General features: G+C 45.3%; 1 protein-coding gene across 1 annotated transcript in view; it reads right to left on the bottom strand.

The window, feature by feature from the left end:
- ANO4 (anoctamin 4) overlaps positions 1–27,480 on the bottom strand; it is a 267,991-nt gene that overhangs the window by 238,899 nt on the left and 1,612 nt on the right. The gene's annotated exons all lie outside the window — the stretch shown is intronic.

Here is a 27,480-nt window from a genome sequence, read left to right as displayed (position 1 = left end):
ATGAGACAGTAATAAACAATGGGTGTAACAGGTAAAGTGGAACATTATCCTTTAACAAAGTCCACAGAGGTTACTATTGGGCCGTTGCATACCAGGCATTCTTTCCTTCTGGCTGCTGCGACTCCTACTAACCTGCTGGGTAGAGACTTGTTATATAAGATGGGATGTGTTATATATTGCACCCCTGATGGTGTATTTTTAGATATCCAAGAGAGAGTAGCACACGAGGTGCGGGATATGTTGGACACTCCCCAAAGGATAATGTATCACTCTACAAGTTTAAATGAAAATCCATCTCAGGTAGATGAAATGTTGTCCCAAATTCCAGATTCCCTTTGGACTAAGGATGGACAGGACACTGGATTAATGGCAAATGTAAGCCCTGTAATGCTAAATTTAAAAAGCGGTAGGCAAGCTTCAAAAATTCCCCAGTACCCACTAAAATAGGAGGTAGAATTAGGGGGTTTTTCCAATAATTGAGCGATTATTGCAACAGGGAATTTTAGTTCGTACAGCTAGTGTAGCCAACAGTCCCATCTTCCCGGTGAAGAAGAGTGGTGGGAGGGGTTATAGGCTGGTACAAGACCTTAGAGGTGTTAAAAAGGTAGTAGAGAGCCAATTCCCTGTAGTGCCAAATCCAGCTGTCATCCTGATGCAGATCCCACCAAATGCAACCCATTTCACTGTCATTGACCTCTGTTCTGCTTTTTTCTCTGTGCCTCTCCACCCTGACTGTCAGTATCTATTCGCATTTACATACAGAGGTGTACAATACACATGGACACGGTTACCCCAAGGTTTCATAGACAGCCCCAGTATCATCTCCCAGGCATTGCACAACTGTTTACAATCTTTTCAACCTGCCAATGGATCTGTTCTAATTCAATATGTGGACGATTTATTGCTATGTTCTGACTCGTTTATGTCATGTTTGAATGATACTAAACTTTTGTTGCTTCATCTCTCGCATACAGACACAAGGTGGCTAAGGACAAACTAAAGCCGTGCCAATCCAGAGTAAAATATTTGGTACACTGCCTATCCCAGGGGTTACGACATCTTACAAATGATAGAATCCAGGCCATACAGAACATGACACTGCCGCAGAATCAACAGCAAATTCGTACCTTCTTGGGAATGTGTGGATACTGTAGAATGTGGATCCCAGGTTTTTCTATTTTGGCCTTGCCTTTACAGGAATTAGTCTCTTCCTCAAAGCCCGATCGTGTCATACACACAGAGGAAACAGAGCAGGCTTTTCTTAATCTTAAGGATAGTCTGACAAAAGCTCTTGCATTGGGAATACCTGATTATGAAAAATCTTTTGATTTGTATTGTACGGAAGCCGATGGTTGTGCTGCAGGTGTCCTTACACAAAAACATGGTGATGCCAATAGGCCTGTAGCATACTACAGTGCCCAATTGGACACTGTGGCAAGATCACTCCCCACTTGTTTGAGAAGTGTAGCAGCTACCGCTTTATTGGTGAGTAAAAGTGAGGACGTAGTATTGGGTCATGATATGATTGTCTACACTCCCCATGCTGTATCTGCTCTGTTGAACTCAGCTCAAACCAGACACGTCTCTTCGGCTAGGTTTACCAAATGGGAACTAGCTCTAATTGCACCCGCAAACATCACTGTTAAACGTTGCAGCACGCTGAATCCAGCAACGTATTTACCATATGTACAACATGATGTACAAAGGGTGGAAGGAGGCGAGTTGCTGGCGAGAGGTGAGTTCAGCGGACATAATGATACACACGATTGTATGGAATATCTGAATCAGACCTTTACTGCTAGACCTGACATACACGACACACCTTTAGAGAATGTGGATGTGACTTTTTATACGGATGGGAGTTGTCATAGACAAACAGACACAGGTGAATTATGTACAGGTTATGCTGTTGTAAATGACACAGACATCATAGAAGCTAAACCTCTTGGTCCTCCTCACTCAGCCCAGGTGGCAGAGTTAGTAACACTAGAGTGTGTGAACTGGCAGCAGGCAAATCTGCTAACATTTACACTGACTCAAGGTACGCGTTCGGGGTGGTGCACGATTTTGGGGCTCTATGGCGTCTAAGAAATTTTATGACAGCAGCAGGCACAACAGGTTGCACATTCCCGACACATAAAACATCTTTGAGAAGCAATCCAACTGCCCAAAGCGGTGGCAGTAATTAAATGTAAAGCCCATACTTGTGAGGATGATCCGGTGTCACTGGGCAACAACAGAGCCGATGAAGCTGCAAAATGGGCAGCAGGGTTAAAAATGTTTTCTCCCACTGAAAAAATTAGGTCTTTCCAAACAACTGATATGCCGAAATTAATTGAGATGCAAAATTTGTGTTCAATTCAAGAAAAGTCCATTTGGAAGTCCAAGGAATGTGGGCAAGAGTCCTCCGGGCTCTGGAGGGACGGACAAGGTAAACCAGTAGCCTCCAAGACATATTACCCCAGCCTGGCTGAGGCAGCACACGGTCTGACTCATCTGGGAAAACAAGGTATGTGCAAGTTGGTGAGAGCATACTGGTGCACACCAGGTTTTTCTTCACAAGCAGAAAAGATAGCAATGTCCTGTCTGACCTGCTAGAGGAAGAACATAGTGAAAGCGATCCCTACCGAACCGTCCCACATTCCACCGACTGATGGACCTTTCCAGGTGATACAAATTGATTTCATCCAATTACCACCCTGCAGGAATCTTAAGTATGTATTAGTGTGCACTGATGTATTTTCTAATTGGGTTGAGGCCTACCCAGCGGCCACTAATACTGCTGCGTTTACTGCCAAGAAAATAGTTCAGGAATTTGTATTCATGTACGGTATCCCTAAAATCATTGAGAGTGACAGGGGTACACATTTCACAGGTGATGTTTTTCAAAATATGTGTAAGCTGATGGGTATTAATAGCCGACTTCACACCCCCTACTGACCGCAAGCCAGTGCCAAGGTAGAGAGAATGAACAGGACTATTAAAAATAAGTTAAGTAAAATCATGGCAGAGACTGGACTAGGATGACCACAAGCGTTACCTTTGGTCCTACATAGCATAAGGACCACTCCTAGACCCCCTCTAAATCTGTCCCCATTTGAAATACTGTTCGGTAGACAACCTCAATTGATTATAAGTCCACAGGAAGACTTGAAGGGTAACAACGAAGTAATTGTAAAGTATCTTATATCAATGAGTAAGCAGTTAAAGCAACAGCAGCAGAAACTGAAATTGTTGTCCCGTGATATGCCTGAAACTAACTGTCATGATGTTGAACCAGGGGAATTTATTATGATCAGAAATTTCTTGCATTCAGGTTGTTTGACAGATTGGTGGGAAGGTCCGTACCAGGTGTTGCTGATGAGTACAACTTCATTGAAAGTGGCGGAAAGAGATACCTGGGTCCATTCCACTCACTGTAAAAAGGTCAATCAACCGGTGGAGAAACAAGTCAGAGACAAGGCTGATAACGTGGACCTGTCGCTCGTGATTTGTTCCGGGAGGATTGAAAAGGTCGTAGTGAGATACCTGAACTAAGAGAAATTTGCAGGTCTTGTTTTGACAATGGACGGGCCTGCTGTGTTCATTTTCATATTCTTTTTTAGAGTGTTCACCATCCTGGTCAGTTCGGGAATATCCAGTTTCTGTGATGGGAGACCGATTGAGGAAATGGGAGCTGATGGCAGTGCTGATGGAGTGGAGTCAGGAGGAGTGCAATGCCAATCAGGGGAGTGTCTGACCAATCTTAGTACTGTTATTGTTAAGAGAGCTGTCATTCCGGATACTCGAGGACGGTGTGGAGGTTTATTGTCTGAAGATTCCTGTATTTGTGAGCTTTGTGGGTCCCTAGTTGATGAGAACTGTATCCAAGGGTGCCAACCTAAATATAACCCGTACTGGGGTGGGTATCCTTTAGAGGATTATCATAGCATGGTAGGCAAAGTGTTAAATCAAACTGATTGCTGGGTGTGTTCACATGTCACAGGGACAGCATAATGTAGGGTTTGTGCCATTTCCGCTGAATATCACGGAAATTTTAGAATTACAAAAGGGGAAAACATTGGATGGAAAATTTCTCTCATCCAAACCACCTCATTTCAAACTATATCAATTCCAAGTAGATAGATCACTTTTGTGTTTAAACATAACCAACTCCAATAAACCCGGCAGTTGGGAAGTGACGGGGAATAATCAGAAGATGACCTTCTCACAAAGAGCTGATAATGAGTCCATAAACCATGATCTGTTACGCTCAATTAAATCTAGTGGGAAACATTTTAGGTATCGGTATACATTGAGTTCCACCAAAGAAATTATTGGTAAGGTGCCAGATGGTTATTGTGCTAAAATAATACAGCCAGAAACTTGCATGTACCAGATGGAAGACCCAGAAAGAGGATTGTTTGCAAGGGAAATGTGCTTCATAATAATGATGCATACCATTCCTTATGTTCTCCCTGATAATGTATATTTTATATGTGGAAGAAAAGCGTATAAGTGGCTCTCCCCGAGTTTCGAAGGTTTGTGTTACCTGGGAAGAGTAGTCCCAGAAGTTATGACCCTCACACATGTTGAAATGCTTGGTATACATAAAAACACACCATCACCATATCTTCACACACAATATGAATACAGAGGCAAACGAAATAGGATACCTGGTGACGTGCACAAAGCCACTCAGTTAATTAGTGAGACAACTGGCTTTCAAGTTTTAGTCGTATTGGATCCCACCAGGATCGCTCGGGGTACATTAAACTTTAGACATATTCAGGAACTTGCTAAATTGATAGATAATATCACCGAGATGTACGATGACATATTCAGGTATACAGGGAGAGAATTGCAAGCATACAAGAAAGAACTGGTGCAACACAGGCTAGTGTTAAATTATTTAACTGCTGTTACCAGAGGGTATTGCATAACGTTGGCCACCCAAATTGGAGTAAAATGTTGTACCTATGTCACCAATGATACCAGCGACCCTAAGGAAGTGATAGACCGGAAGATGGATGAAATTCTGCAGCTAAAATGGGAGTTTCATAAGAACCATAATGCTTCAGTGGCTGAAGTAAGGGAGAAGATAGACTGAACCCAGTGAAATGGTTCTCAGGTCTAGGGGAATGGGTCCAGGAAATGATCGCCAGTATAATTGTAAAAATAGAGTAAAAAGAAAGAATGAAATTATGATGGTGGTCAGTATGAATACCGAGGTAAATACAGAACTGCATTACAACCCTGAACTAGGAAATACCATTATTTAATGTATTATATTTAGACATGCATAGAATGTATTATTGAAATGTTATTTTTAAAAACACAGATAATGTAAAGTCTCAATTCCCCTTCAAGACTGCCTTTATAGGACTGGTGTATCCCCACACCTTTCACATGATCTTCCAAGATCCGCGGTGTGCGTATAATAGTAGTTTTATGTCCCCACTCAGAGACATTATTGATGGATTAAGAACCACCTTGTGCCATCCCATAATAACACTAAATAGTATATAAATGTAAGCCTAAATTATATTTTAAAATCAGATTGTGATAGCATGTTGTTCGCTATCAAAGGGTGGACTGTCGAAGTTGGATTATTGGCTGACACAAGATCAGTTTAAAATTGAATCGCAGTGACACCATCTTACGACTGGCCGCAAGACACCATCTTGGAAATTAGATCGCAAGACGCCATTTTGCGTATGGCCGCCTAAGCGCCATTTTAGATAAACTCACACTTTAGTACATGTGGCGATATTACTATTAGCATCATGCGATTGCATCTGTGACCATCGCCATAAGTTACGGCGATTCACCAAAAGCCCATTTCATGACTTTACGTAGTTTGGGTGCTCTGGATAAAGTGTATATTATTATAATTCCCCTAAAGGATATATTTCAGAAATGGCTGTACAGTATGTCAAAATTGGATTGCATTAGCTAAACAGAGCAAATGGCCACGTGACAACTAGCCTGTGTAGACAAGCTTCATGGACATAACGTCTGCTCTCACTCCAGGTGGCCCTGCTCAATATACAGCAAGAGGGTCGTTTGTAACACCTTACATTAGCAGGCTTCCTACAATAAAATACTTTCAAAGCCAAGAGTGTTATCTGAGGTTTGGGTCTTGTAGCTGTGCTAATTTGCATCCACACAGGCCCTGGGAGAACAAAGACCAGTATTTTGGAGCCTGAAAAGGGTAGGGGCTGCTGGGGCATGAGCAAGTCATGGAACTATAAGGTTCAGCATTCCACACTGCTAGGTGTTCACTTAGTTTAAGTGAGATTTAAGTGCACCATTTCTCATACACACATTAATACGCACAATTGCGCTGTGAACTAGTCGCATATTAGCGAATGCATAAGATCCTGTATGAAAACGCTGTTTATAAGCTTCATGCGCACGCATCTGCCCCAAGTTAACTAGCATCTTTACATCACACCCCACATACTTACACATTACATATTCACATAAAAGGTTTAACAAGCTTTAAAGTATAAAATTTAAGTTTGTGCATTTAGCATAAATGCTGTGGAATAAAGATTATTTGGTAACTAAGGTTTTATACATGATAAAGTAAGCCGTGATTGGTATTGTACTGATGCGTACTCTTTCAACAGTATTCCGGTACCATCGGTGTGGAGATCGCATCATGCATTCTCAACTTATGGACCGCAGACACTTCAAGCAACAAAATGTACATTATATGAACAACTGTTAGGATGTTGCATGAGGCAGGAAACCAGAGACCCCCAGTTGTTAGAGGCTGGGTTGTGTCTATTTGAATCAACCTGTTAAATGCCTTGTAACATATACCCTCTCCTTTAGGACCAATGGTATTAGCAACAAACTTCTCTATTGTGTTGTTTATTTCTGGGGGGTATAAATATGTGTGCTCTGACCCTGGGTTCCTAGTCTTTGTGCTGAATGCTGATTGACGAGGGGTTTCTTGCTGATGCCTAACATCTGGACCAGAGAGCGCTACGTATGTATAATTGTACTTGGGTCTGTATAAACGCTTTGCGCTAAGATTATATGAGGATCATAGCGTGTAACTGCTGTACTTTTACTTGAATAATACTTTGTGCTTTGGAACCACAGGTTCTAGGTCTGGAGTCTTTATTTACTGTATGACTGCGTACGCAAATTAGCTTCATCCTTAGAGGTTTATAGGAAGGATGTTAGAAGGTATAGGCAGGGGTATATAGAGGTTCAAAGGCAGTATCCTTACATGTCAATATCCAGAACTATAATGTCAAATGATTCAGAATGTTGACTTTCTGAATGTCGACATGTTCAGAAAGAACGCAGTCATGTTCATAATGTCAACATACAACACGTCGACACTGACAAAATGTTGACATGTTCAAAATGTCAACATCATGTATTTTTACATTATGAAAATATGAGCATTAAGGTATAGGTTAGGTTGTGTTTAGGATTAAAGTTAGGGTTAGGCTGCGGTTATGTTGGGCACAGACTAGACAATATGTCGTCAGATCTGGCAGATCAGATGACATATCGGGCACATCGACCAGCGTGTACACGCTATGCAGGTCCGACGGGCGACATTGTCAGCGGGGGCTATGCTGCCGATGCCGGCACCCTGCCGGGTCACGTTGTTAATTAGGTCGGTACAAACTAGACATCGTCGTGTACCAGCCTTTAGGGTTAGGCTACAGCTTGGGTAAAACAGTATAGTTGACAATCTCACTGTCAACATACATCGTGTCGATATGATGAAAAATGTTGATAATGTAAATGTTGGCATGTAAAATTTTGACTGTAAGAGCATGTTAACAAGTTTGTGTTGACACTCTGAATGTCGACATTCTGAACGTCGACTGGGTATGCCACACCCATGGTATATTATGTTAACATTCAGAATGTTGACATGGTCTGAAAGTCAACAGTTAGGATGTTGGCATGTTCAGTATGTCGACATTTAACATGTTGACATTCACAATGTCAACATAGCCAGAATGTTGACATTGTGAATGTTAACAATGGTATTTTAAGTTTATCCTAAGTCTAAGCCTAACCCTAATCTAAGTCTAACTGTAGTTTAACCCTAACTGTAAAATCATTTGTTGACATTCACAATGTCAACGTCGATGTTGTGAATGTCATCTGTTGCATGTTGACATTCTGAACATGTTGAAATCCTGAATGTCCACATAAGTTTAAACCAGTTGCAAATACAAAATTAAACTACTAATCCAGAGGTTCCCAAACGTGGTCCTCAAGGCTCCCCAACAGTTCAGGTTTTAGAGACATCCATGGTTGAGGACAGGTGGTTAAATCAAATTGACTATGGTACTAATTAAATCTCTAAAACCTGAACTGTTGGGGAGCCTTGAGGGCAGTGATTGGGAACCTCTGTAATAATCTATATAATAAGTGAGAAAGTGTGCATGTCTGTTTGTCCTTTATGCACGGCCAGAGTTTTGGACCTAGCTCCATCAGGATGTTGATTAAAAGATAGACAGCAAAAATGTTAAGACAGTCAATAGGTCGACAGCGACAAAAGGTCTCCATGTAAGAAGGTCAATAGGTACAAATAGTTGTCATGTCAAAAGGTTGCCACAAAAATGATCAACACTTTTTTTTCTAATTATAATCTTCACCCTAACCCTAACCCACCCCTTGGTGCCTAACCCTAACCCTCCCTCCTGGTGCCTAGCCCTAATCACCGGGGTAGGTGCCTGACCCTAACCATCCTTTCTAGTACCTAACCCTCCGGTAAGTGCCTAACCCTAACCCTCCCTCCTGGTACCTATCCCTAACGATTGGAGTAAGTGCCTAACCCTAACAGTAACCCTAAACCTAATACTAAAAATAAAAAATAAAAAAATCTGTCCTTTTTGTGACGACCTTTTTTTGTGACAATCTTTTGACCCTGTTGACCATTTGTACCGGTCGATCTTGTTACATGTTGACCTTTTGTCCCTGTCGACCTTTTGACCTATTGACTGTCTAACATCTGGAGCCAAATGTAATAGGGTGAGAGTTTAGAAAATATGAGAGTTTTCTCATACTTTTTAAACTTGGCCAATGTAATAGTGTCCAAGAACAAAGCAACGGAGCAAACTCGCATGTTTTTCAGACTGAAAAAACTCTCACGATTTAAAATTTCATCCACATGTTTTCCCATTTTGAAGATAAAACTCAACCAATGTGAGAATTTACTGCTAAACTCTCACCCTATTACATTTGGCCCCTGGTGTCTATCTAGACCAGGGATGGGGAAACCTCAGGCCCAGGGGCCATATAAGGCCTACGGAATCATTTGGTATGGCTCTCTGAGCTTTTTTCTGCTAGCCTCAGCTGGCTAGTATGGTGCCTAGAATGGCATCCTGCAGCTAGAATCTATGCAGCAGTGCTGCCTGAGAGTCCTTAGGACACTTCAGATGGTCACAGTGCTGCTCTTACAGCTCACACAGAGTGGACGTGGTCTGCACCGGGCCCGCGAATAATCATATATATTAAAATGGCTCTCGGCTTAAAAAAGGTTCCCCACTCCTGATCTATACATTGTCAACCTTTTAACTGTCTTTCTATAGACCAGATCCTGCTCCACCAAATTTGGCATGGTGGTGTAGTTTGATCTTTGTCAGGGCTACACACTGTCACACAATCCCTAAAAATGGGAAAACTCTTAAATTACACAGGTTCCAGGACTGGCTCAAGTGAAATTGGCAGTCTGTCAAAAACCTGTGTGAAAAAAGCATCCTTTTAACCTCACAGTCTAAGCAAGTGTCAAACTTTATGACTCATGCAAGTTCATATTAAATCTAGAGTTAAGGTGCCCATACACGGTGCGATTTTTTACACAATTTGGCCATTTTCAATCGATTGGTCATTACAATCGTGTAAAAAGTGGCATTTTCTGGACAATTGCAATGCCGATGCGCGTCCCTGGCGTCGTGTATCGGCATCGTAGAGCAACTGAACCTGCAGTAAGATTTCAACCTATCGTGTACGATGTGACAAACATCGTACAGTGTTTGTGCACATCATGCACGATCGAGATGCATGTAGTACAGATTAGGAGATCCGTGCTATTTGCATCTGTGTCATTGACACAGAGCAAGGATGGGTTCAGAGAGAACTGTCTGTACTGCTGCGGTAAAAAAAAAAAAAACCCTGTGTAAAAAAAGGAAAAAAATGGCGTGTTTCCCCCCCACCCAACAAAAAGAGCAAACAGCCCCAGGCTTTTAGTGACCCAGTGCTGGTTGTGCAAGTACAGGGGACAAATGACATAGGGGTCCCCTGTACTTAACACAACCAGCACTGGGATAGTCAAAACCAGCCCTGGTTGCCAAAATATGGGGGATAAATGACGTAGCGGTCCCCCGTACTTTGAGCAACAAGCACTGGGCTCTGATCCGGTCCTGGTTCTGGAAATGCAGGGGGGAAAAATGAGTAGGGTCGCCCTCTATTATCCAGAACCAGCACCGGACTTTTTCTAGCAGGGGGCTAGTGCGACAGCCAGGGGAGCATTTTCACAGAGCCCCCCAGCCGAAGCATTAACCCTGACCATTTGTTAGCTCAGGCCGGGGATCCCCCAATAAATGGGTCCCCCTCTCCAGGGCACTCCAGGCCTAGGCTGATAGCCCAGGGCTATCCCCGGCACCCCTGGGCCGGTGGGTGCCGGGTTGATTATGTAGTGTAGTGTATTTGAAATAGTTAAAAAATATTGTCTTTTGCTGTGGAATGTCTAAACATCTATTAAAATTAAAAGAAATGCGCTTACTTCTGATGGTTCATTATGAATGTAGGGGGTCCCAACAGTGTCTGACTGACTTACGTGGTAAAGGGCATTACTATGTGGCATAATGTGTAATGGGCTATACCAGTGGCGGCTCTAGAGGTGGGGCTGCAGCACAGTTCAAAAAGTCAAATAGGGGAGCCACACCAACTGTCAGTGAATCCCGGCCGGCGAAGTTTGGCAGTGTATATAATATATATATATATATATATATATATATATATATATATATATATATATATATATTAGGGGTGTGCACCGGCCACTTTTCGTGTTTTGTGTTTTGGTTTTGGATCTGGATCTTTCTTCGTGTTTTGGATCTGGATTGGTTTTGCCAAAACCACCCTTCGGTGTTTTGGGTTCTGGGTTTTGTGTTTTGGATCTGTATTTTTTTTTAAAAAAGCATAAAAACAGCTAAAATCACAGAATGTGTTGATTTTTCTGCTCCTATGCTATTATTAACCTCAAAAACCTTAATTTCCACTCATTTCCAGTCTATTCTGAACACCTCACACCTCACAATAGTGTTTTTATGTCCAAAAGGTTGCACCGACGTAGATGGATGACTATGCTAAGCGACACGAGTGGGCGGCACAAACACGTGGCCCATCTAGGAGTGACACTGCAGTGGCAGACAGGATTGCAGTTTGAAAAACTAGGCCCCAAACAGTACATAATTCAAAGAAAAAAAAGAGGTGCAAGATGGAATTGTCCTTGGGCCCTCCCACCCACCCTTATGTTGTATAAACAGGACATGCACACTTTAACAAACCAATCATTTCAGCGCCAGGGTCTGCCACACGACTGTGGCTGAAATGATTGGTTCGTTTGGGCCCCCACAAAACAAGCTGGCAATTAATCTGTCCCTGCACAAACTGGCTCTACGGAGGCAAGATGTCGTCCTCATCCTCATCCACCGATTCCTCACCCTCTTCAGTGTTGTGTACATCCTCATCCTCACAGAGTATTAACTCGTCCCCGCTGGAATCCACCACCACAGGTCCCTCTGTATGTTCTGGAGGCTGGTCTCCCTGGAAGAGTTGATAATTCATTTTTATGAACATCATCTTCTCCACATTTTGTGGAAGCAACCTCCTAAGCCTTTCGCTGACAAGGTTCCCGGCTGCACTAAACACTCTTTCGGAGTACACACTGGAGGGGGGGCAACTCAGGTAAAATAGAGCCAGTTTGTACAGGGGCCTCCAAATTGCCTCTTTTTCCTGCCAGTACAGGTACGGACTGTCTGACATGCCTACTTGGATGCTGTCACCAATGTAATCCTCCACCATTCTGTCAATGGTGACAGTATCATATGCAGTGACAGTAGACATGTCAGAAATTGTTGCCAGGTCCTTCAGTCCGGACCAGATGTCCAAACTTGGTCCTGCCTGCCCTGCATCACCGCCAGCGGGTTGTTTAGGATACCTAAGTTGTTTCCTGGCAGCCCCAGTTGCGGGAGAAAATGAAGAAGGAGCCGTTGACGTATCACGTTCCGCTTCAGCTGACAGTGTTTTCACCAGCAGGTCTTTGCACCTCTGCAGGCTTGTGTCGGCCGGAAAGAGAGACACCACATAGGCTTTAAACCTAGGATCGAGCACGGTGGCCAAAATGTAGTGGTCTGATTTCAACAGATTGACCACCCTGGAATCCTGGCAAAGCGAAAGAAGGGCTTCATCCACAAGTCCCACATGCCGAGCGGAATCGCTCTGTCTTAGCTCCTCCTTCACCTTCTCCAGCTGCTTCTGCAAAAGCCTGATGAGGGGAATGACCTGACTCAAGCTGGCAGTGTCTGAACTGACTTCACGTGTGGCAAGTTCGAAGGGCTGGAGAACCTTGCACAATACGGAAATCATTGTCCACTGTGCTTGAGTCAGGTGCATACCCCCTCCTTTGCCTATGTCATAGGTGGATGTATAGGCTTGAATGGCCTTTTGCTGCTCCTCCATCCTCTGAAGCATATAAAGGGTTGAGTTCCACCGCGTCACAACCTCTTGCTTCAGATGATGGCGGGGCAGGTTCAAGAGTGTTTGCTGGCGCTCCAGTCTTCGGCACGCAGTCGCTGAATGGCGAAAGTGGCCAGAAATTTTTCGGGCCACCCAAAGCGTCTCCTGCACGTCCCTGTCGCTTTTCAGAAAATTCTGCACCACCAAGTTTATTGTGTGAGCAAAACATGGGACGTGCTGGAATTTGCCCAGATGTAATGCCCGCACAATATTGGTGGCGTTGTCAGATATCACAAATCCCCAGGAGAGTCTAAGTGGGGTAAGCCACTGGGCGATGATTTCCCTCAGTTTCTCTAAGAGGTTGTCGGCGGTGTGCCTCTTACTGAAACCGGTGATACACAGCGTAGCCTGCCTTGGAACGAGCTGGCGTTTCTGAGATGCTGCTACTGGTGACGCTGCTGCTGTTGCTGCGTAAGGTGATACATCTACCCAGTGGGCTGTCACAGTCATATAGTCCTTAGTATGCTCTGTTCCACTTGTCCACATGTCCGTGGTTAAGTGGACATTGGGTACAACGGCATTTTTCAGGACACTGAGGACACTTTTGTTGACGTTTCTGTACAGTCTGGGTATTGCCTGCCTAGTGAAGTGGAATCTAGATGGGATTTGGAACCGGGGACACACTACCTCCATCAATTGTCTAAATCCCACTGCACTAATGGCGGATACCGGACGCATGTCTAACACCAACATAGCAGTCAAGGCCTCAGTTATACGTTTTGCTTCAGGATGACTGCTGTCGTACTTAAAGGACTGTTGGAGGGTCAATTGTTTAGTAAAAGTAGTGGTGTTCCTACTTCCTCTCTGGGATGATGAACGACTCCCAGCAGCAGCAACAGCAGCAGCGGCAGCAGTAGGCGTAGCAATGCAGGATCCTCCAGAGGAATCCCGGATAGGAGAGTCCGTCATGCCAGTGACATGGCCTGCAGGACTACTTCCGATCCTGACTAAGGAGGAAATTGACGAGGAGGGAGTTGACGGTGTGGTTTGCAGGTGCTTGGATACAACAGGACAACGGGATTTAGGTGTCCCTGGACTGCTTACGGTCTGAGCCAAAGTTTCTGAACTTGACAGTAACTTTTTATGAACGTGCTGCAGGTGCCGTATAAGGGAGGATGTTCCTAGGTGGTTGACGTCCCTACCCCTACTTATTTCACCTTTACATATGGTACATATGGCAAGACAGTTGTCCGGATTTGGATAGAAATATTGCCAGACCAAAGAGGTGGAATGTTTGGTCTTCTGCCCAGGCATGACCGTGATGGGCTTTTTCATCCCACGGACAACAACTGTCTCCCCCGGAGCCTGATTTAAACAAACCACATCACCATCAGAATCCTCCTCGCCAACTTCCTCCTCAGCGCCAGCTACACCAGTATCCTCATCCTGTTGTACTTCAACAGTGACATCTTCAATTTGCATATCAGCAAGTGGACTGTGGGTGCTCCTTTCAGCACTTGCAGGGGGCGTGCAAATGGTGGAAAGAGCCACCTCTTCCCGTCCAGTGCTGGGAAGGTCAGGCATCGCAACCACCACCACACTTGGACTCTCCTTGGGGATTTGTGATATCTTCTTAGAAAGCACAGTTCTTCGCTGTGCTTTTGCCAGCTTAACTCTTTTGATTTTTTTAGTGGGAGGAGGGCTTCCATCGTCATGTGAAGCTGAACCACTAGTCATGAACATACTAGGGATCGACCTTAGCCGTTCCTTGCCACTCCGTGTCGTAAATGGCATATTGGCAAGTTTACGTTTCTCTTCAGCTGATTTAAATGTCTTTTTCAAGGTCATTTTCCTGAACTTTGCCATTTGGGATTGTATGTGCCCTCTACTATGACATTGGGCATCGGCCTTGGCAGACGACGTTGATGGCATGTTATCGTCTATGTCATGACTAGTGGCAGCAGCTTCAGCACTAGGAGGAAGTGGTTCTTGATCTTTCTCTATTTTATTTTTATCGGAGAAAGTTTGGTCCTCCATTTATGTTATATCGATTTGATATATACGTGCGGCTAAACACAGAAAATAATTTTTTTTTTGGTTTGGACTGGAGTGTACTTTCGGGGGTTACAGCACCCTTTGACGGTCAAGCCAGCCGGCCCTTTACTTATGACACAGGCGCACGCTTGGCACTACTTTGTTGATGCACGTGCGGCTACTGCGCACACAATTCACAAACACAGAAAATAATTTTTTTTTAGGTTTGGACTGGAGTGTACTTTCGGGGGTTACAGCACCCTTAACGGTCAAGCCAGCCGGCCCTTTACTTATGACACAGGCGCACGCTTGGCACTACTTTGTTGATGCACGTGCGGCTACTGCGCACACAATTCACAAACACAGAAAATAATTTTTTTTTTGGTTTGGACTGGAGTGTACTTTCGGGGGTTACAGCACCCTTAACGGTCAAGCCAGCCGGCCCTTTACTTATGACACAGGCGCACGCTTGGCACTACTTTGTTGATGCACGTGCGGCTACTGCGCACACAATTCACAAACACAGAAAATAATTTTTTTTTTGGTTTGGACTGGAGTGTACTTTCGGGGGTTACAGCACCCTTAACGGTCAAGCCAGCCGGCCCTTTACTTATGACACAGGCGCACGCTTGGCACTACTTTGTTGATGCACGTGCGGCTACTGCGCACACAATTCACAAACACAGAAAATAATTTTTTTTTTGGTTTGGACTGGAGTGTACTTTCGGGGGTTACAGCACCCTTAACGGTCAAGCCAGCCGGCCCTTTACTTATGACACAGGCGCACGCTTGGCACTACTTTGTTGATGCACGTGCGGCTACTGCGCACACAATTCACAAACACAGAAAATATTTTTTTTTTTGGTTTGGACTGGAGTGTACTTTCGGGGGTTACAGCACCCTTAACGGTCAAGCCAGCCGGCCCTTTACTTATGACACAGGCGCACGCTTGGCACTACTTTGTTGATGCACGTGCGGCTACTGCGCACACAATTCACAAACACAGAAAATAATTTTTTTTTTGGTTTGGACTGGAGTGTACTTTCGGGGGTTACAGCACCCTTAACGGTCAAGCCAGCCGGCCCTTTACTTATGACACAGGCGCACGCTTGGCACTACTTTGTTGATGCACGTGCGGCTACTGCGCACACAATTCACAAACACAGAAAATAATTTTTTTTTTGGTTTGGACTGGAGTGTACTTTCGGGGGTTACAGCACCCTTAACGGTCAAGCCAGCCGGCCCTTTACTTATGACACAGGCGCATGCTTGGCACTACTTTGTTTATGCACGTGCGGCTACTGCGCACACAATTCACAAACACAGAAAATAATATTTTTTTTGGTTTGGACTGGAGTGTACTTTCGGGGGTTACAGCACCCTTAACGGTCAAGCCAGCCGGCCCTTTACTTATGACACAGGCGCACGCTTGGCACTACTTTGTTGATGCACGTGCGGCTACTGCGCACACAATTCACAAACACAGAAAATATTTTTTTTTTTGGTTTGGACTGGAGTGTACTTTCGGGGGTTACAGCACCCTTAATGGTCAAGCCAGCCGGCCCTTTACTTATGACACAGGCGCACGCTTGGCACTACTTTGTTGATGCACGTGCGGCTACTGCGCACACAATTCACAAACACAGAAAATAATTTTTTTTTTGGTTTGGACTGGAGTGTACTTTCGGGGGTTACAGCACCCTTAACGGTCAAGCCAGCCGGCCCTTTACTTATGACACAGGCGCACGCTTGGCACTACTTTGTTGATGCACGTGCGGCTACTGCGCACACAATTCACAAACACAGAAAATAATTTTTTGGGGGGTTTGGACTGGAGTGTACTTTCGGGGGTTACAGCACCCTTAACGGTCAAGCCAGCCGGCCCTTTACTTATGACACAGGCGCACGCTTGGCACTACTTTGTTGATGCACGTGCGGCTACTGCGCACACAATTCACAAACACAGAAAATATATTATTTTTTTAGCACTTGGGGGGAGCACCCCTGATGGACAGAGCACCCCCTGGACAACACTACAGCACTCCTTTAGGACTGGGACACTGCACAGGACTTTGGAGTGGACACAGCCCCTATGGAGAACTGACTGCACAACACAGTCCAGCCAGCCCCTATGGACTTTGAAGTAGTGGACACAGCCCCTATTAACAACAGCAGCACAGCACAACACAGCCAGCCCCTATGGACTTTGAAGTAGGGGTGTGCACCGGCCACTTTTCGTGTTTTGTGTTTTGGTTTTGGATCTGGATCTTTCTTCGTGTTTTGGATCTGGATTGGTTTTGCCAAAACCACCCTTCCGTGTTTTGGGTTCTGGGTTTTGTGTTTTGGATCTGTATTTTTTTGAAAAAAAGCATAAAAACAGCTAAAATCACAGAATTTGTAGGTTTTTCTGCTCCTATGCTATTATTAACCTCAATAACCTTAATTTCCACTCATTTCCAGTCTATTCTGAACACCTCACACCTCACAATAGTGTTTTTATGTCCAAAAGGTTGCACCGAGGTAGCTGGATGACTATGCTAAGCGACACGAGTGGGCGGCACAAACACGTGACCCATCTAGGAGTGACACTGCAGTGGCAGGCAGGATGGCAGTTAGAAAAACTAGGCCCCAAACTGTACATAATGCAAAGAAAAAAAGAGGTGCAAGATGGAATTGTCCTTGGGCCCTCCCACCCACCCTTATGTTGTATAAACAGGACATGCACACTTTAACAAATCAATCATTTCAGCGCCAGGGTCTGCCACACAACTGTGGCTGAAATGATTGGTTCGTTTGGGCCCCCACAAAACAAGCTGGCAATTAATGTGTCCCTGCACAAACTGGCTCTACGGAGGCAAGATGTCATCCTCATCCTCCTCATCCACCGATTCCTCACCCTCTTCAGTGTGTACATCCTCATCCTCACAAAGTATTAACTCGTCCCCACTTGAATCCACCACCACAGGTCCCTCTGTACCTTCTGGAGGCTGGTCTCCCTGGAAGAGCTGATAATTCATTTTGATGAACATCATCTTCTCCACATTCTGTGGAAGCAACCTCCTACGCCTTTCGCTGACAAGGTTCCCGGCTGCACTAAACACTCTTTCGGAGTACACACTGGAGGGGGGGCAACTCAGGTAAAATAGAGCCAGTTTGTACAGGGGCCTCCAAATTGCCTCTTTTTCCTGCCAGTACAGGTATGGACTGTCTGACATGCCTACTTGGATGCTGTCACCGATGTAATCCTCCACCATTCTGTCAATGGTGACAGTATCATATGCAGTGACAGTAGACATGTCAGAAATTGTTGCCAGGTCCTTCAGTCCTGACCAGATGTCCAAACTTGGTCCTGCCTGCCCTGCATCACCGCCAGCGGGTTGCTTAGGATACCTAAGTTTTTTCCTGGCAGCCCCAGTTGCGGGAGAAAATGAAGAAGGAGCCGTTGACGTGTCACGTTCCGCTTCAGCTGACAGTGTGTTCACCAGCAGGTCTTTGCACCTCTGCAGGCTTGTGTCGGCCGGAAAGAGAGACACCACATAGGCTTTAAACCTAGGATCGAGCACGGTGGCCAAAATGTAGTGGTCTGATTTCAACAGATTGACCACCCTGGAATCCTGGCAAAGCGAATGAAGGGCTTCATCCACAAGTCCCACATGCCGAGCGGAATCGCTCCGTCTTAGCTCCTCCTTCACTTTCTCCAGCTGCTTCTGCAAAAGCCTGATGAGGGGAATGACCTGACTCAAGCTGGCAGTGTCTGAACTGACTTCACGTGTGGCAAGTTCGAAGGGCTGAAGAACCTTGCACAACACGGAAATCATTCTCCACTGCGCTTGAGTCAGGTGCATACCCCCTCCTTTGCCTATGTCATAGGTGGATGTATAGGCTTGTATGGCCTTTTGCTGCTCCTCCATCCTCTGAAGCATATAGAGGGTTGAGTTCCACCGCGTCACAACCTCTTGCTTCAGGTGATGGCGGGGCAGGTTCAAGAGTGTTTGCTGGCGCTCCAGTCTTCGGCACGCAGTCGCTGAATGGCGAAAGTGGCCAGAAATTTTTCGGGCCACCCAAAGCGTCTCCTGCACGCCCCTGTCGCTTTTCAGAAAATTCTGCACCACCAAGTTTATTGTGTGAGCAAAACATGGGACGTGCTGGAATTTGCCCAGATGTAATGCCCGCACAATATTGGTGGCGTTGTCAGATATCACAAATCCCCAGGAGAGTCTAAGTGGGGTAAGCCACTGGGCGATGATTTCCCTCAGTTTCTCTAAGAGGTTGTCGGCGGTGTGCCTCTTACTGAAACCGGTGATACACAGCGTAGCCTGCCTTGTAACGAGCTGGCGTTTCTGAGATGCTGCTACTGGTGACGCTGCTGCTGTTGCTGCGTAAGGTGATACATCTACCCAGTGGGCTGTCACAGTCATATAGTCCTTAGTCTGCCCTGTTCCACTTGTCCACATGTCCGTGGTTAAGTGGACATTGTGTACAACGGCATTTTTCAGGACACTGAGGACACTTTTTCTGACGTTTCTGTACAGTCTCGGTATCGCCTGCCTAGTGAAGTGGAATCTAGACGGGATTTGGAACCGGGGACACACTACCTCCATCAATTGTCTAAATCCCACTGCACTAATGGCGGATACCGGACGCACGTCTAACACCAACATAGCAGTCAAGGCCTCAGTTATACGTTTTGCTTCAGGATGACTGCTGTCGTACTTCATCCTCCTCGCTAAGGACTGTTGGAGGGTCAATTGTTTAGTAAAAGTAGTGGTGTTCCTACTTCCTCTCTGGGATGATGAACGACTCCCAGCAGCAGCAGCAACAGCAGCAGCGGCAGCAGTAGGCGTAGCAATGCAGGATCCTCCGGAGGAATCCCGGATAGGAGAGTCAGTCATGCCAGTGATATGGCCTGCAGGACTACTTCCGATCCTGACTAAGGAGGAAATTGACGAGGAGGGAGTTGACGGTGTGGTTTGCAGGCGCTTGGATACAACAGGACAACGGGATTTAGGTGTCCCTGGACTGCTTACGGTCTGAGCCAAAGTTTCTGAACTTGACAGTAACTTTTTATGAACGCGCTGCAGGTGCCGTATAAGGGAGGATGTTCCTAGGTGGTTGACGTCCCTACCCCTACTTATTTCACCTTTACATATGGTACATATGGCAAGACAGTTGTTGTCCGGATTTGGATAGAAATATTGCCAGACCAAAGAGGTGGAATGTTTGGTCTTCTGCCCAGGCATGACCGTGATGGGCTTTTTCATCCCACGGACAACAACTGTCTCCCCCGGAGCCTGATTTAAACAAACCACATCACCATCAGAATCCTCCTCGCCAACTTCCTCCTCAGCGCCAGCTACACCAGTATCCTCATCCTGTTGTACTTCAACAGTGACATCTTCAATTTGCATATCAGCAAGTGGACTGTGGGTGCTCCTTTCAGCACTTGCAGGGGGCGTGCAAATGGTGGAAAGAGCCACCTCTTCCCGTCCAGTGCTGGGAAGGTCAGGCATCGCAACCACCACCACACTTGGACTCTCTTTGGGGATTTGTGATATCTTCTTAGAAAGCACAGTTCTTCGCTGTGCTTTTGCCAGCTTAACTCTTTTGATTTTTTTAGTGGGAGGAGTGCTTCCATCGTCATGTGAAGCTGAACCACTAGTCATGAACATACTAGGGATCGACCTTAGCCGTTCCTTGCCACTCCGTGTCGTAAATGGCATATTGGCAAGTTTACGTTTCTCTTCAGCTGATTTAAATGTCTTTTTCAAGGTCATTTTCCTGAACTTTGCCATTTGGGATTGTATGTGCCCTCTACTATGACATTGGGCATCGGCCTTGGCAGACGACGTTGATGGCATGTTATCGTCTATGTCATGACTAGTGGCAGCAGCTTCAGCACTAGGAGGAAGTGGTTCTTGATCTTTCTCTATTTTATTTTTATCGGAGAAAGTTTGGTCCTCCATTTATGTTATATCGATTTGATATATACGTGCGGCTAAACACAGAAAATAAATTTTTTTTTGGTTCGGACTGGAGTGTACTTTGTGGGTTACAGCACCCTTTAACGGTCAAGCCAGCCGGCCCTTTACTTATGACACAGGCGCACTCTTGGCACTACTTTGTTGATGCACGTGCGGCTACTGCGCACACAATTCACAAACACAGAAAATAATTTTTTTTTGGTTTGGACTGGAGTGTACTTTGGGGGTTACAGCACCCTTTAACGGTCAAGCCAGCCGGCCCTTTACTTATGACACAGGCGCACGCTTGGCACTACTTTGTTGATGCACGTGCGGCTACTGCGCACACAATTCACAAACACAGAAAATAATTTTTTTTTGGTTTGGACTGGAGTGTACTTTCGGGGGTTACAGCACCCTTTAACGGTCAAGCCAGCCGGCCCTTTACTTATGACACAGGCGCACGCTTGGCACTACTTTGTTGATGCACGTGCGGCTACTGCGCACACAATTCACAAACACAGAAAATAATTTTTTTTTAGGTTTGGACTGGAGTGTACTTTCGGGGGTTACAGCACCCTTAACGGTCAAGCCAGCCGGCCCTTTACTTATGACACAGGCGCACGCTTGGCACTACTTTGTTGATGCACGTGCGGCTACTGCGCACACAATTCACAAACACAGAAAATAATTTTTTTTTTGGTTTGGACTGGAGTGTACTTTCGGGGGTTACAGCACCCTTAACGGTCAAGCCAGCCGGCCCTTTACTTATGACACAGGCGCACGCTTGGCACTACTTTGTTGATGCACGTGCGGCTACTGCGCACACAATTCACAAACACAGAAAATAATTTTTTTTTTGGTTTGGACTGGAGTGTACTTTCGGGAGTTACAGCACCCTTAACGGTCAAGCCAGCCGGCCCTTTACTTATGACACAGGCGCACGCTTGGCACTACTTTGTTGATGCACGTGCGGCTACTGCGCACACAATTCACAAACACAGAAAATAATTTTTTTTTGGTTTGGACTGGAGTGTACTTTCAGGGGTTACAGCACCCTTTAACGGTCAAGCCAGCCGGCCCTTTACTTATGACACAGGCGCACGCTTGGCACTACTTTGTTGATGCACGTGCGGCTACTGCGCACACAATTCACAAACACAGAAAATAATTTTTTTTTGGTTTGGACTGGAGTGTACTTTCGGGGGTTACAGCACCCTTTAACGGTCAAGCCAGCCGGCCCTTTACTTATGACACAGGCGCACTCTTGGCACTACTTTGTTGATGCACGTGCGGCTACTGCGCACACAATTCACAAACACAGAAAATAATTTTTTTTTAGGTTTGGACTGGAGTGTACTTTCGGGGGTTACAGCACCCTTAACGGTCAAGCCAGCCGGCCCTTTACTTATGACACAGGCGCACGCTTGGCACTACTTTGTTGATGCACGTGCGGCTACTGCGCACACAATTCACAAACACAGAAAATAATTTTTTTTTGGTTTGGACTGGAGTGTACTTTCGGGGGTTACAGCACCCTTTAACGGTCAAGCCAGCCGGCCCTTTACTTATGACACAGGCGCACGCTTGGCACTACTTTGTTGATGCACGTGCGGCTACTGCGCACACAATTCACAAACACAGAAAATAATTTTTTTTTAGGTTTGGACTGGAGTGTACTTTCGGGGGTTACAGCACCCTTAACGGTCAAGCCAGCCGGCCCTTTACTTATGACACAGGCGCACGCTTGGCACTACTTTGTTGATGCACGTGCGGCTACTGCGCACACAATTCACAAACACAGAAAATAATTTTTTTTTTGGTTTGGACTGGAGTGTACTTTCGGGGGTTACAGCACCCTTAACGGTCAAGCCAGCCGGCCCTTTACTTATGACACAGGCGCACGCTTGGCACTACTTTGTTGATGCACGTGCGGCTACTGCGCACACAATTCACAAACACAGAAAATAATTTTTTTTTTGGTTTGGACTGGAGTGTACTTTCGGGGGTTACAGCACCCTTAACGGTCAAGCCAGCCGGCCCTTTACTTATGACACAGGCGAACGCTTGACACTACTTTGTTGATGCACGTGCGGCTACTGCGCACACAATTCACAAACACAGAAAATAATTTTTTTTTGGTTTGGACTGGAGTGTACTTTCAGGGGTTACAGCACCCTTTAACGGTCAAGCCAGCCGGCCCTTTACTTATGACACAGGCGCACGCTTGGCACTACTTTGTTGATGCACGTGCGGCTACTGCGCACACAATTCACAAACACAGAAAATAATTTTTTTTTGGTTTGGACTGGAGTGTACTTTCGGGGGTTACAGCACCCTTTAACGGTCAAGCCAGCCGGCCCTTTACTTATGACACAGGGGCACTCTTGGCACTACTTTGTTGATGCACGTGCGGCTACTGCGCACACAATTCACAAACACAGAAAATAATTTTTTTTTAGGTTTGGACTGGAGTGTACTTTCGGGGGTTACAGCACCCTTAACGGTCAAGCCAGCCGGCCCTTTACTTATGACACAGGCGCACGCTTGGCACTACTTTGTTGATGCACGTGCGGCTACTGCGCACACAATTCACAAACACAGAAAATAATTTTTTTTTGGTTTGGACTGGAGTGTACTTTCGGGGGTTACAGCACCCTTTAACGGTCAAGCCAGCCGGCCCTTTACTTATGACACAGGCGCACGCTTGGCACTACTTTGTTGATGCACGTGCGGCTACTGCGCACACAATTCACAAACACAGAAAATAATTTTTTTTTAGGTTTGGACTGGAGTGTACTTTCGGGGGTTACAGCACCCTTAACGGTCAAGCCAGCCGGCCCTTTACTTATGACACAGGCGCACGCTTGGCACTACTTTGTTGATGCACGTGCGGCTACTGCGCACACAATTCACAAACACAGAAAATAATTTTTTTTTTGGTTTGGACTGGAGTGTACTTTCGGGGGTTACAGCACCCTTAACGGTCAAGCCAGCCGGCCCTTTACTTATGACACAGGCGCACGCTTGGCACTACTTTGTTGATGCACGTGCGGCTACTGCGCACACAATTCACAAACACAGAAAATATATTATTTTTTTAGCACTTGGGGGGAGCACCCCTGATGGACAGAGCACCCCCTGGACAACACTACAGCACCCCTTTAGGACTGGGACACTGCACAGGACTTTGGAACTGACTGCACAACACAGTCCAGCCAGCCCCTATGGACTTTGAAGTAGTGGACACAGCCCCTATTAACAACAGCAGCACAGCACAACACAGCCAGCCCCTATGGACTTTGAAGTAGTGGACAACAGCAGCACTACACTACACTACACTACACAGCACTAACTCCCACCCTCCCTCTTCACTGTCCACAGCCGAGTGAGAAAATGGCGCCGACGCGGGTACCTTATATAGGATCCAAAACCCGCGAGACTCGGAAGGCGGGATGATGACGTTTTGCCTCGATGTCAGATCCGAGTCAGGCGGGAAAAGTCGAGCCTGACTCGGATCGGACTCGGATCGGGGGGGCTCGGGGGGGTTCGGATTTCAGAAATCCGAACCCGCTCACCCCTACTTTGAAGTAGTGGACAACAGCAGCACTACACTACACTACACTACACTACACAGCCCTAACTTCCACCCTCCCTCTTCACTGTCCACAGCCGAGTGAGAAAATGGCGCCGACGTGGGTACCTTATATAGGATCCAAAACCCGCGAGACTCGGAAGGCGGGAAGATGACGTTTTGCCTCGATTTCAGAATCCGAGTCAGGCGGGAAAAGTCGAGCCTGACTCGGATCGGACTCGGATCGGGGGGGCTCGGGGGGGTTCGGATTTCAGAAATCCGAACCCGCTCACCCCTAATATATATATGCACAGAGCACCAAAATGTGCAGTAACGACTCTGCTTTGATATGCACACATGTGTCTTCCACTGTGTTCAGCAGCCCTGCCCTAAAAATTCCTACAGTAAACACTATCTAATCCTCTACAACTGCTATGCTAGGACATGGTTATTTGGAAATGCCTGTCTGTGGCGCTATTCCATTGCAGCGTGTACTAAGACATTGTTGCACCATCAGGGCACATGCACAGACTGAAAACATTGGCTGCTCGCCTTCAACATCACCACTGCGTCCACCTCTGAATCAGGCCCATAATCCTTCAGTTAGGAACTGATCATTCATTAGTGTGTACACTGGAACTTGGAAGGAATCAAGGCCCTCATTCAGAGCCACTCGCTATTTGCGGTCGTTCGTTCTAAAACAAGGGGTGGCTATTCAAATGAACCGTTCGCTGTTTGCGGTCTGTTCACGCCTCTATGTCTGAACGAGCGAGCAAAACTTGCGTTCGTTTTTTGGAAAAATACGCCCCCTGGCCGCTCGCATCCTACGTCATGTCCGCTATTTATTAGATTAATCGAGTACATCGACAAGCGTATGAACTGCTCGCTATTCTTGGGGTTGGTGTTTGCTACCACAATTTTGCGAGCAGTTCTGACTATAAAATAACCCAGTGACGTGGTCAATGACGCTGCTGTTTTAAATATGCACACCCATAAAACGCCCGTTTTGACCTTTAAGCACGCCTGCGTTCTGATTTCCACTCCCCATTTTCAAGCACCTTCCCCTGTTACCACCCACATACGCCTCTTTCTGTCACTCAAAATAGCAGGCATTCGCTATTTTGCGAGCACATGAATTTTGGCCGCACTGACTGGTTAGCGCATGCGTATAACGATCCGTACGCAAGCGCAGTTGGGCTAACATCGCTCGGAACGAACGAGCGGCCGCTTACGAGCGGCTCTGAATCAGGCCCCAAGATAGTTGCAACAATTGTGGACTGTGAGTAAAATCTCTCCGGTATGTACCTACCTTTACAACTTGGTCAGCTGGTTTTAAGAAGACTTAGGAAAACCTTTGTATTTTTATTATATTCCAACTTGCGGACTTCTACAATACTTTGCTTCTTCTGGCACATTGTTATTACTTATTGCTTTAAGGTATCACGCTATTGTGAGATTCTGTTTATATACCTGCAAAGAAATAGTGGAGTCCCTGTACAGAAAAACATATTTTAAAGGAAATGTGTTTACCACAAATCGTCTGTACATTCGGTTTATTTTATTTTATCGTACTCATTTATAGTCTTTACTGTATATACCACTTTGGTTTAGTGCCACGTGCAGCCTCTACATCTGTATTTCCGATCTATTTTTATAGGTTCTACTGAGTGACCAGGAAGTCCTGCAGGCCTGCTTACCACCTTGGGAGCGCTACACTGACTCTACATTTTTTGCATGTACACAGTAGGTGCATAGTTGTCACTTGCAGTTGTTGAGTAGCTGATTTGGCCAAAGAAGTGCCAATAGGAGTGGGCAGTGAGGGCAATTTACAGGCACCAATGAAACGTTATACATTATGGTAACCAGACATGATGGCAAAGTGAGACAATCTTGTCACAGGAAACTCATACTGACATCACACAGCAGTGGTTCTGTCCAATCAGCAATAGGATTAAGAACTAATAAGTACTGTTTGGATTTCAAATCTCTCATGTTGTTAATGGGAAGAGAAGATGAGGTACTAGTCCTGCTATCATTTGGCCACTCCTGGCATGAGAGCTGCACAGTTCTGTTTGTTGGGGGAAGTCTTTTATTCTTTAAGATGATAATTATGAGATCACTTTTCATCCTGACTGTAAACCTATTTAAAGGAGCATTCACATACTATATAGTCTGAGAACAAAGGATAATAGCTTGTAATAAGGCAAAGAACAAGCATATATCGTGTTGTTATGCTGACGCACAGTCCTACTAGGTATTTGAGTTCAAATGAATATTTGCAAACAAGAAAAAGCCATCTAAACTTAAACCAGATTTTTTTTTTGCAAATACAAATATTTTACTTATGGATTATCAAACCATAAATACATTTTATTTGAAAAACTGACAGATGTTGTTGCGGGTTTGTTTTGCTTACAAATAATGTTACACAATGTCATTTTAAGCCTTTTGCTATTATACGGATGTTACAAGAACTTTTTTTTTTTAAGGGGGGTATCCACTAGACGATAAAGCTGAACGATTGAACGATAACGATAAAATCGTTCGATAATCGTTTGAAAATTTGGTCTTTTAGACATCTTTTAGATATCTATCATCGTGCAAACATGCTGGTCAACCTGACGATATCGTCAGGCTCAGCATGTTTCCAGATGATGGATGACCCTGCACTGAACGTCTGCTCGTTCAGTGCAGGCACATCACACGACTGACAAACGACTGCACGATTGCAATGTCGTAATCGTGCAGTCATTTTCAGATCTTGTAGCGGATGCCCCCCATTAAATTGAATAAACCTGTACATAAGACTTTTTGCCCTTTAATTCAACAATAGGATATATAGTGCTCATACATTAACATGTCACTTATATAAATATTTAAATCATTAGCACCTGGACAGTAAGCTGATGGCAGTGCCATCACTATCCTCTGTTGCATGTTGTTGTATGGTGTTTATTCGTATTATAAACCCATCAATGCTGGAATAAGGATACCTTATTTTCCTTTATGACAAGTAGAAATCTTACTGTTCACCCTTTACTTACAGTGTTGAGTACTAGACTTATTTTTAACTCCATGTAAATATACAGTAGGGTAGCACTGTAAGGTGTTCTAGGTTAGCATGCATGAAGCAAAACATGGAAATGGGCTGTTAATGACACAAGTCATCCAAACCAGCTTACAGAGTTCAATAGTGCATTACGC

The sequence above is a fragment of the Taudactylus pleione genome, unplaced genomic scaffold, assembly GCF_031769625.1.
Source record: "Taudactylus pleione unplaced genomic scaffold, aTauple2 ptg001990l, whole genome shotgun sequence".
NCBI lineage: Eukaryota > Metazoa > Chordata > Amphibia > Anura > Myobatrachidae > Taudactylus > Taudactylus pleione.
The sequence above is the reverse complement of the archived record's forward strand: the minus strand, read 5'-3'. Positions and strand labels throughout refer to the sequence as shown.